This window comes from Gossypium hirsutum, chromosome A12, assembly GCF_007990345.1.
Source record: "Gossypium hirsutum isolate 1008001.06 chromosome A12, Gossypium_hirsutum_v2.1, whole genome shotgun sequence".
NCBI lineage: Eukaryota > Viridiplantae > Streptophyta > Magnoliopsida > Malvales > Malvaceae > Gossypium > Gossypium hirsutum.
In genome coordinates, this window is record NC_053435.1 from 74,628,179 (window position 1) to 74,639,270 (window position 11,092).

The window sequence follows — 11,092 nt, forward strand, 5'->3', positions numbered from 1 at the left end:
TCTTCATATCTCAATAAAGGGAATCCATTATGGTATTCTTTGAAATTAGGATTTAGAAAATCATAGGCATGTAGGATGGTATAGATTATAAATGAGGAATGTTTTTCGTCTTATGTGAAACATAAACAAGTGGAATAAGATATTTATATGATTTAGTGTTAGGGTTCCGTTAAGGGTTTTAAGACGACCTCAACACCCATGGATGGTGAGGCCAATTTAAATTTCAAAGATCCTCTCTTTTTAAAATAATCAGTTACAAATTACAATTTACATTTTTTAAATTTTACATGGACCCCGACACATGTCGAGGTGTGTTTAAATATATCCACAACAATTACAAAATGCATAAACGATTACAATTTAAACTTTTAACAAATTATAAAGACAAATCCAAATACTCATTCCATATTTGTTAGCCTAGTTCCACGCAAGGCAAGACAAATAATAGAACTCAACACCCACTAGTTAAAAAAAACATGTTTTGAAAATTAACATCTCCCTGTACATATTTTGATATTTGTGTTCTATATTCAAATAAGAAAAAAAACCATCTTTTAGCCTTTAGTTAAGAAAGAAAGAAATATAAAATCTCAGTAATGATGTGTTGCTTAACATGATTTACTCTCTTTCTTTAGCAACTTCTAAAGTTAGAAGGAATCTTTATTTCACAATACTTTAAGAAGAGCATGATATCAATGAGAATTTTTATATTCAAATTTCTGGAAAAAAAAGTTAAAATAGATATTTAGGGAGGGATATCAACAAGTGATTATAACCAAGACTTTGTAAATTTGTAAAGGATAAGTCACGAGCTAAAATACAATCGTGGCAAAACGATGCATTTTGGAGGAATTGATTAATGAAATGTTGCGCAGAAGGAGTTATTTAAATGGAGTGTTTTGGTTTAATTCATGTTGTTTAGTTTACTGTTTATTTTAACCAACTTTTAAAGCTTTATTTCCATTTTGTTTTCTTTCCTATAAATATAGTGTAATGACCAATTGCAGATATGAAAAATTGAATACCAACAATTTAGAATTCTCTCTCCTTTCTTCTAGATTTTCTGTCTTTTTCCATCGTCCTTTCTTTTCTCTATTAACAATCATACCAAAGTTATCAAATCTCAACAATGGCCGATGATGGAGTGAGAACGAGGCTGCAAAAGGACATTGTCGTCCTCTAATAGGAAATAGGGAAGGCCTAAAGTGAACTTTCTCAACTGGATTCTAAGCAAGACACCAAAATGGAGGATCGTTTTCAAGGGTTTAAGGGAGAGTTTTAGGTGGAAATGCATTACCTGTTTGAAAAATACCTGGGTAACGCAACCACTTCAAACACTTCGACCACTGCTCAAGCCAAAGGAATGAGTGTCTTGGGAGGAATACCACTAGGTTTTCCAGCCAAAGACAGCTTGGAAGCCCTTTCATAGATTGCGGGGTAGCTGGACCTAAACCCACCAAGAACTAGGTTCTCTCAGGAGCATAGCTACATGTTGGAATGTCCACATTTCAATGGCACTGATTTTCGAGAATGGTGGTCAAAGTTAAAGCAGTTTTTTACTGCAGAGGGAGTACCTGATGGTGACAAAGTTCGGACAGTGATGCTCTACCTTGAACGTTGCACCTTGGATTGGCACCATTTCTATGCCCAAAAGCACGGTGGTCTCCCTTTGTTGGACTAGGTCTGCTATGCTCGCAGGCTGAGGGAAAGTTTTGGGACTAGAATTTTTAAGGACGCGACGGTTGAGTTGGTGACTTGAAACAACTGGGAACAACGGAGCACTATCACAACCAGTTTGTAAGTCTTCTGAACTAACTGTAGTTAACCAAATCTTATGCCATCAGCATATATTTTAGTAATCCTAAGACAGACATTATCTGCAGTTGTTTAGGCCCCAGTCCTTGGTTGAATGTTTCCACATTGCTCAACAGGTAGAGAGTGTCTCAGAGACCTCTCCTAGGAAAGGATTCCTAGCTGGAACTCACCAAGTCACCAGGTTTAGCCTAAATCAACCTACTATTGTGTCCACCTAAGCACTTGTTTCTAACTAAGCTCCTCTGTACATCCACCTCCAATAGGATTTGTTGCATTTAAAGCACCCTCCAAAGAGGTCAGCTGCACTTATAGTAGAGAGGAAACAAAAGGGGCTTTGTTTTTTAGGTAGGGCCAAATATCATGTTGGCAATAAATGTGTAAAGAGCCAGCTTTACCAAATGTTGTTGTATTCTCCTAGTAAAGAAAATATTGAAGAGTTTCAAAAATGTTCAGATAAGTTGGAAGATCTTCCTACTGAAGAAGCACCAAGTCCAGTATTATCTTTACATGTAATAAAAGGATCTTAAGATCCCCATACCATGAGGTTTGTGGAAATAATCAAGGTACCTAATGTTATATTTTTTGTGGATTTAGGGAGTACACAAATTTTTAGATTTTAAGTTGGTGTCCAGGTTGTCCTTACCTTTGGGGCAACAACAACAGATAAAGGTCACTATAGTTGATAAGAGATATTTATTAACTGTTGACATGTGCAAAGAGATAAAATGGGAGGTTCAAGGGTCCAGATTTATTATTAACTTCATGGTTTTACCCCTCAAGGGATGTGATGTGGTCCTTGGGATACAATGGTTACTCTCCTTTCGGTCCATTAATTGGAACTTTAGCTCTATGACCATGCAGTTCACTTTCAAGAGAACCCGTTGTACTATCAAGGGCATCTTACCAGGCAACATCAAAATGCTAAGTTAGGGACAATTAGTCAAGTGTTTTTCCATAGTGGAAAGGGAATTGGACACATATGCGCTAGTTTAACTAGTGTGGAGCAAGTGGCTCTCTCAACAGCCTCCACTCAGATGGTATTAAAGGAATTGCAAATACTTCTTAATGAGTTCCAAGACATTTTTCAATTTGTTTTAGGGCTACCCCTTGCACGACTACAAGACCATCGGACTCCTCTTAAATATGAAGGGGTACTGGTTAAAGTAAGACCAAACATGTACCCTATGATTCAAAAATTAGAATTGGAAAAGTTTGTTGGGGAAATGCTTAAAGCTAGGATAATTAGAGATAGCTCTAGCACTTTTGCTTCTCTTATGGTTATGGTTAAGAAAAAAGATGGAACGTAGAGGCTTTGTGTTGATTACAGGCACCTTAACCAGCACACAATAAAAGACAGGTTCCCCATTCCCATCATTCAAGAATTCTAGGATGAGCGCGAGAAAGCTCGAATCTTTTCCAAGCTGGACTTGAAATCTGGTTATCACCATATCCGAATGCATGAAGCTGACATTCCCAAGACAGCTTTTAAAATGCATGATGGCCACTACAAGTTCTTGGTGATGCCCTTTGGGCTCACCAATTCCCCTTTTACCTTTCAAGGGCTGATGAATACCATCTTTAGACCATTATTAAGGAGAACAGTATTGGTCTTCTTTGATGATATTCTTGTTTACTCACCCACCTGGTTAGAACATTTGGGCCTTCTAAAGGAGGTTTTTGAGCTGTTGAGACAACACTAGCTTTTTGTGAAAAAATAAATAAATGCCCACTTGGAATAGATCAAGTGAAGTACTTGGGGCATATCAGCTACAATTGGACTGTCTCTATTGAAAATACTAAGGAAGAAAATATAGTAGCTTGGCCTATCCCTTCTTCCATTAAGGAGTTGAGAGGCTTCTTAGGGCTCTCGGGCTACTATAGAAAGTTCATAAGAAATCCTGGTCTTATTGTAAGGCCACTTACCAATTTTCTTAAGAAAAATGCTTGGGGATAGTGTGAGCAGGCCACTGTTGCCTTTGAGCAATTAAAGCAAGCTTTATACTCAACACCTATTTTGGCTCTACCTAATTTCAACTTAGAGTTATATGTAGACACGGATAATTCAAGTTATAGGGTGGGGGCAGTCCTTCAGCGACAAGGTAAGCCTATGGCATACTTCAGCAAGGGACTAAGAATAAGGCATCAAGCCCTTTCCATATATGAGAAAGAATTGTTGGTTGTGCTTCTAACTGTGAGAAATTGGCATTCTTATCTACTGGGCAAACACTTTAAAATCTAAACTGACCACCAAAGTTTAAGGTTTCTAGCTAATCAAATGGAAATCACTCCTTTCCAAAAAAAGTGAATAGCAAAGATGCTTGGGTATGACTATAAGATGATCTACAGAAAGGGGTCTGGTAACTTGGCTGCTGATGCACTGTCAAGGCATCAAGCATTGAAAGAAGGGCAATATTTTCAGTTCACTAGAAGCACTATTAGTTTTAATTTATTGGCTCGAGTGTAGGAATCATAATTGGTGGACCCTAAAGCTCAGAGGTTATGTTCAGAGGTACAACAGTAAGGTTCCAAACATCCAAAATACTCCTGGGATGGTAGGCTCCTCAGAAGAAAAGGGAAGATTATGGTGCGAAATGTTGCTGGTCTCAAGAAGGAATTGTTTCAGCTATTCTGTGATAGCACTCTAAGGGGACATTCAGGGGTAAATGCAACTAAAAAGAGACTAACAAGCCTTGTATACTAGAAAAGCCTTACCACTGATGTCAAAAGATAGGTAAGAGAATGTCAGATAGGCAATATTTTTAGCTCACTAGAAGCACTATTAGTTTCAATTTATTGGCTCAAGTGCAGGAATCATATTTGGTGGACCCTAAAGCTCAGAGGTTATGTTCAGAGGTACAACAGTAAGGTTCCAAACATCCAAAATACTCCTGGATGGAAGGTTCCTCAGAAAAAAAAGGGAAGATTATGGTGGGAAATGTTGCTGGTCTCAAGAAGGAATTGTTTTAGCTCTTCTGTGATAGTACTCTAGGGGGACATTCAGGGGTAAATGCAACTAAGAAGAGACTAACAAGCCTTGTATACTAGAAAAGCCTTACCACTTATGTCAAGAGATAGGTAAGAGAATGTCAGATATCTCAAAAATGCAATTCAGAAACAATAGCACCCCCGGGCCTTTTACAACCATTCCCAATTCCAGAAAGAGCTTAGTCCTCTTTTTCCATGGACTTCATCGAGGGGCTTCCAAATTCCGGAGGTAAGAATGTCATCTTTGTGGTTGACCACCTCACTAAGTATGCTTATTTTGTAGCCACGGCACACCCCTTCACTGCTATAGTTGTGGCTCAAGAGTTCATAGGTAATGTGTATAGGCTGCATGGGATGCCAGATTCCATAATTTCTAATAGAGGTAAGGTCTTTGTCAATATCTTTAGGCAAGATCTCTTCAAGAGGGTGAGTACCAAGGTTCAATTGTCCACGGCATATCACATAGAAATAGATGGGCAAACTGAAGTAGTGAACAAGTGTCTTGAAGGATACTTGAGGGGTATGACAGGAGAGAGGTTACAAGACTGGAAAAAGTGGTTTCCTTTGTCTGAGTGGTCATACAATAACACCTTCCATTCAACTATCTAAGTCACCTTATATGAAGCATTGTACGAGCAAACCCCTCCCTTACATATGCCTTACCTAGTTGGAGCATCCATGGTAGCTACTATAGACAGAAAACTGAAACAGAGAGAGGCTGCAAAGTGATTGCTACAATTTCATTTGAAAATATCCTAAGGTAGGATAAAGCAGCAAGCAGACAAGCACAGAACTGAAAGGCACTTTGACGTTAGGGATTTTTTTTACTTAAAGCTCCAACTTTATAGGCAACACACAGTGAGAAGGATCTTAAATCAGAAACTGGCACCTCAGTTTTTCTGGTCCTTTCGAGTAGAAAGTAGAGTTGGGAAAGTGGCCTACAAAATCTAGCTTCCCCGAAGGTCTTGTGCATCCCACCTTCCACGTGTTACAATTGAAAAAGCATATGGGTGCAGCTCTTGTTCAAGCAAAACTGCCAATGATCGATGAGTAAGGAACTGGGTAAAAAAACTATTAGGATCTTAGAAATGAGCATGATGAATCAGGGAAATGTTGTTGTCACCAGGATCTTGGTAAAATGGGCACACTTATTTCCAAAAGATGCCACATGGGAGCCCTTGCTATAACTCAAGAAGAAATTCCCACACATTGATCCTTGAGGTCGAGGATTCTCTCGAGCAAGGGGGTATTTGTCACGAGCTAAAATACTACCACAGAAAAACGATGCATTTCGGGGAACTAATTAATGAAACGATGTACAGAATGAGTTATTTAAACGCAACGTTTGGTTTAATTAATTTTGTTTAGTTTACCATTTATTTTAACCAACTTTTAAAGCTTTATTTCCTTTTTCTTTCCTTTCTTATAAATATGGTGTAAAGGACCAAAGGCAGTTGAGAAATGATTGTATAAAACTGTGCTTCCACGTCATCCTTATCTCTTTCCAATGGGAGGATGACAAATCATATTTTTCCTCTTGATTTTTAGCATTTTTAGTTGGATTTGAATTTTTTCATAAGGAAAAAGTTGAAAATCAGGAAGAAAAATCTGATTTTTTATCCTCCCATTGGAAAGGGATAAGGATGACGTGGAATCACAATTTCATACAATCCCTTTTCAAGGTAGTGATGAAAAATTGTATACCAACAATTTAGAATTCTCTCTCTTATCTTCCAAATTCTCTATCTTTTTCCTTCATCCTTTCTCTTCTCTATTAACAATGATACACAATTAAGCAGAATAGAAATATATTTAGCAGAATTTTCTGTTTACCTATCCAAATTTTCTGTTTGCCTAGCCATTGATTTAGTGGCAGATTACTCTCAATTTTTTATCCAAATTTAGAGGAGATAAAATGAATTAACATCCACCCCCAATTTGCAAAATATTGTTGGCTATAATTTGAAAGTTCGGTAGTTTTGTTTCACAAAAGCGTTTCAAAAGAATAAAAATATTGTTAGGATTTTAAATGTGACTAACACAAGCATTGTGGATTTTGATTTTATAGTTTTACCGCCACAAAGGTTCAAGTTTAGAGATATATTATTGTGAAGCTTTTACCTTTTGACTGCTGATCAAATTAGAAAGGCATTTACCTAAATTGGAGATTGAATACCAAGCAGAGTCTAAACATGTGAAGGAGGAGAATCAAACAGCAACACATGCAACCATTTAGATTTACATAAAGATACAGGGAAAAAGGAACCGTTTAAAAAAGCTACGTACATATTGAACTGATAATAGATTTCTTAACTTACACTGGGCCTATAATAATGCAACCAAACATAAACTTGGTGGTCTCCGATGGCCATTGCTAGGAAAAAAGGTACCAGCAAGACCAATACCGTAAGTAGATACCTCTCTCTTACACATTCACATAACACATCCTAAACTCGCGACACCTAATTAAAACTCTCTAGCAGCTCTACAAATGTAAAATATTTCATTGCAGAGATACACTAGGAAACCCTAAATGACAACAGAAAAGATGCTTGGACCTATGAAAATACAAAGAAAATTACATGATAGTAGCTGCAATTTAAGTCTCAAGACAGTTTCCTGATGGCTTCCCAATCAATTTCCACTGAAGAGTACTTTTCCAAACTGAAGGTCTCATTATCATCCCACTTTGAATTAAAGAAATCCAAGAAAGTGATATCAGATTCTGGCGAGGAAGATCCAGCCAATGATTCATCGGATAAATCCGGAGTTGTTGATGATGATACCAATGGATTCTCCACTTTAGGGTCATAGAACCTTGGAGACTGATCAAACTCCTAACTCTTCACAGAGTAATCAAACTCCACCTTAGGTTTTGAATTAAAAACATAAGAGGTCTTTGCTGAGTTCTCTTGCTTCTGCAAGCTCTGACAAACGGCCTGGAGCTTTGCATCAACAAAGGAATAGAGAGGCTTGAATCCACCAAATTCCCCGGAAACATGAGCTCCTTGATGCTTGAGGTGGGGGAAGCTGAGCCTGGCAAAGTCTCCTCTAAGCATGTAAGCAGCCTTGTCATAAGCTAAAGCTGCTTCTTCAGCTGTATCGAAAGTGCCAAGCCAAAGTCGGGTTCTGTTCTTGGGAAGTCTGATTTCAGCAACCCATTTGCCCCAATTCCTCTGTCGCACTCCCCTGTAGAGTTTTGCAGGCTTTGGAGCAGTTGAGGAGACAGCCTTCGTGGAAAGAAAGTTGAGCCCCTGGTTTAGATATTGAAGGGATGTTGCTGCAATCATAGAATCAAGCTGCTGCTGTTGATAGATTTGAGCTTGAATTTGAAGGTTTGAGAAGGGGTGAGTTGGTTAAAACCCATCAGATTGTTATAGTTGAAGAACCCATGGTTAGGAAACAAGTGGTTGCTCGATGATGGGGAGCAAAATTCAGGATCCATGTAAGGCTGAGAAGGTGTCAGTTGAGAATATGAGCAAGATGAAGGAGAAGAAGAAGAAGAAGATAAAGGAAAGGTAGATGAAGAACTTTTCATAAAAGGCTCAAGTGCTTTCATTAACTCTTCCCTAGAGGAATCTGAGAAAACTGAGTTGCCGCTGCTATTATACATATCCAAAAACTAGTTAAAAGCAAACCTGTTTCTTAATCAAAACTAAAAGAATAGGAAATAGTTTCTGATAAAAACCAACCTTAGAGGGACCAAAAACAAACCCTCTTAGCTGATGAAAATAAAGCTTAAAAACTATTTACTTGATGAAATAAAATAAAAAAACTGAAACCTGGATCTCAATTCTGAATCACCTTGCTTTTAAAAACCAACCTGGTAGCCTTGTTTAAGCTTTGTTTTTAACACAAACAATTTCAGCTTGAAAGACAAGCGATGACAGAAAGGGATTCAGAGAAGCGGTGAATTGCAGAAAATGAAGGGGAATTATACACATCAAACACTGCTGGAAAATCTGAAAACTCTCAATTTCTATTTTGGGTGTCCTCACTTTCGTGTTTACTCTCTTGCATTTCCAGGATCACCTTATCTCTTCTTATAAAAAATTCTCTGCTTTACTCTACCCAATGTGCTTCCCTTACATATCGTATAGATTTTTAACAATTTTTAATTAATTTTCATTAATCACTTAATTTATGGATTAATATTAGTTTATGGTTAAACTATCAAAATAGTCACTTTTATTCGTGTCAGGTTACATTTTAGTCACTTATATTTGAAATGTTACGATTTATTCACTTGCTTTATCGTGTTGTAACATTTTAGTCATTAAGCATTAATTATCCGTAAAGGTGTAATGGTAAGCTAACCTGGCACGTTAAATTATCATTTCAACCAAAATTTTAGGTTAAATTATACAATTGGTCCCTATATTTTTTTGTTTTGAGCAATTTCTTTTATGTCTTTAAACTTTCTTTTTTTTTATTTCTTTTCCATTCTCTTCTCCTCTCTCTGTTTTTCTCCCTTTTCCATTTCTTTTAGCATAGTTTTTCTATATTTTCCATTTGTTAAAACCAATCTCTATACTTTTAATTTTTTGAACAATTTAATTTTTTTCTTTTTCTTTTTTTCTTTTTCTTTTCTTCTTCCCATTTATTTTTCTCTCTTATCATATTCTTCGCTGCAGAAACATAATCTTTGCCCACCAAATAAACCAAGTCCTTGTTTCTTTCACATGATTCCTAATTTGAATTTAACTCGAAACCGAATATCAATAATTCTTAATCAAATCTCAATTTACATATAACCTAATTTTGAAACTAAAATTGGATCTAACTAGTCAAATATAAAAAATCATAGCATTAATCAAATCTAAACATAAGTTGAGTTCTTTATATTCAAAATTTTTTTTTGTTTCCAAATTTTTACAGAATCATGTAGATTATTCATCTCCTTTTCTCTTCTTTTTTTATAAATAAAATCAAGCAAACAATAAAATAGATCTAAACCTTCTTGGATATTCCCAAGAAAACTTGATTGGGAGCCAAGCATAGATGAACCGAAGAGAGAAGGGGAGCATGGAACCAAACTGGTTTGGGTAAAGTTGAAGGTAAGTTTCGTATGGTGATTATTTTAGGCATTGAGAGTATAGAGCTCATTTAAAGAATTCGTGAAACAACATCGTTTCGAGAGGGTGAGAATGTTGCAAGTAACATAGATAAGGTGGCCGTGGGAGTTGGTTGGAAGGTTAAGGGAACAGGCTCGAGAAACTCTGTTGAGGGTGAACTACCATAAATCACAACTGGCAAGGTCTTTGAGTGAGACGACCTTGTGGATTAGGTCATTGAGAGATCCAAATTAGTTCGTTAAAGCGATAATAGACAATGATGGTTTGTAATTGTGGGGTAAGAATATACAAAATAAGTTTTATTTTAGTTTTAGCTTTCACATTTTCTTTTTTCATAAACATAAAAAAAGTTTTAACAAATAGAAAAAATAGAAAACAATGTTAAAAGAAATGAAGAAGGGAGAAAAACAAAAGGAGAAACAGAATAAAATGAAAAATAAAGAAAAAAAACAAGTTAAAAGAACATAAAAAAATTAAATTGCTCAAAACGAAAAAATATGGGGACTAATTATATAAATTAACCTAAAATTTTTGTTTGAAATAATAATTTAAGATACCACGTTAATTTATTACCATTATATTATTAACAACAATTAACAGCTCAATAACTAAAATGTTATAACATATTAACTTAAATAACTAAAATATAATATTTCAATTTATCCTAAGCATGTATCACTTTGAACATGCCATTATTCGATGCCATGAGAATTTTGCCCCCCATTTTGAAGGAAAAATTTCCTACAAATTGGTTCGTGAGCTTCACGTTAGCTCAACTTTAACCGGTTAATCCCGGAAAATTAAAAAGAAATTATATTTTCAATCATTAATTTTCATAATACCGATAAAATATTAAATATTTTCAATCATTCATTTTTGTAACACCAACATCGATACATACAAGTTTTGATTAGATTAAAAAAATCATGCGTCCATTAAGACAGTAATGATTACTACGGTTCTATTATCTGCCTTTCCTTCAATTTTTTTTCTTTCTTTAAAATAGGATTATAAAATGAAAAAAAAATCTAGATAAAGTGTTATATTATATATTGTAACATCTAAAATAAATTATATGTCAAGAAAAATACTCCAAAGGCAGCTTTAGAAAAATATCTTCTTAAAAATATAACGTATAGTTTTATGGATGAATTTTTAGTATACAAGTAAAATATTTTTTTAACTTCACAAATTAATTATAAATTTGTCACGTGTGT

The 11,092-nt window shown here is 35.7% G+C and overlaps 1 pseudogene; it reads right to left on the reverse strand.

Moving 5' to 3' along the window:
- Positions 1-7,087: 7,087 nt before the first annotated feature.
- On the reverse strand, positions 7,088-8,872 carry LOC107920009 (ethylene-responsive transcription factor ERF056-like; annotated as a pseudogene).
- Positions 8,873-11,092: the final 2,220 nt, after the last annotated feature.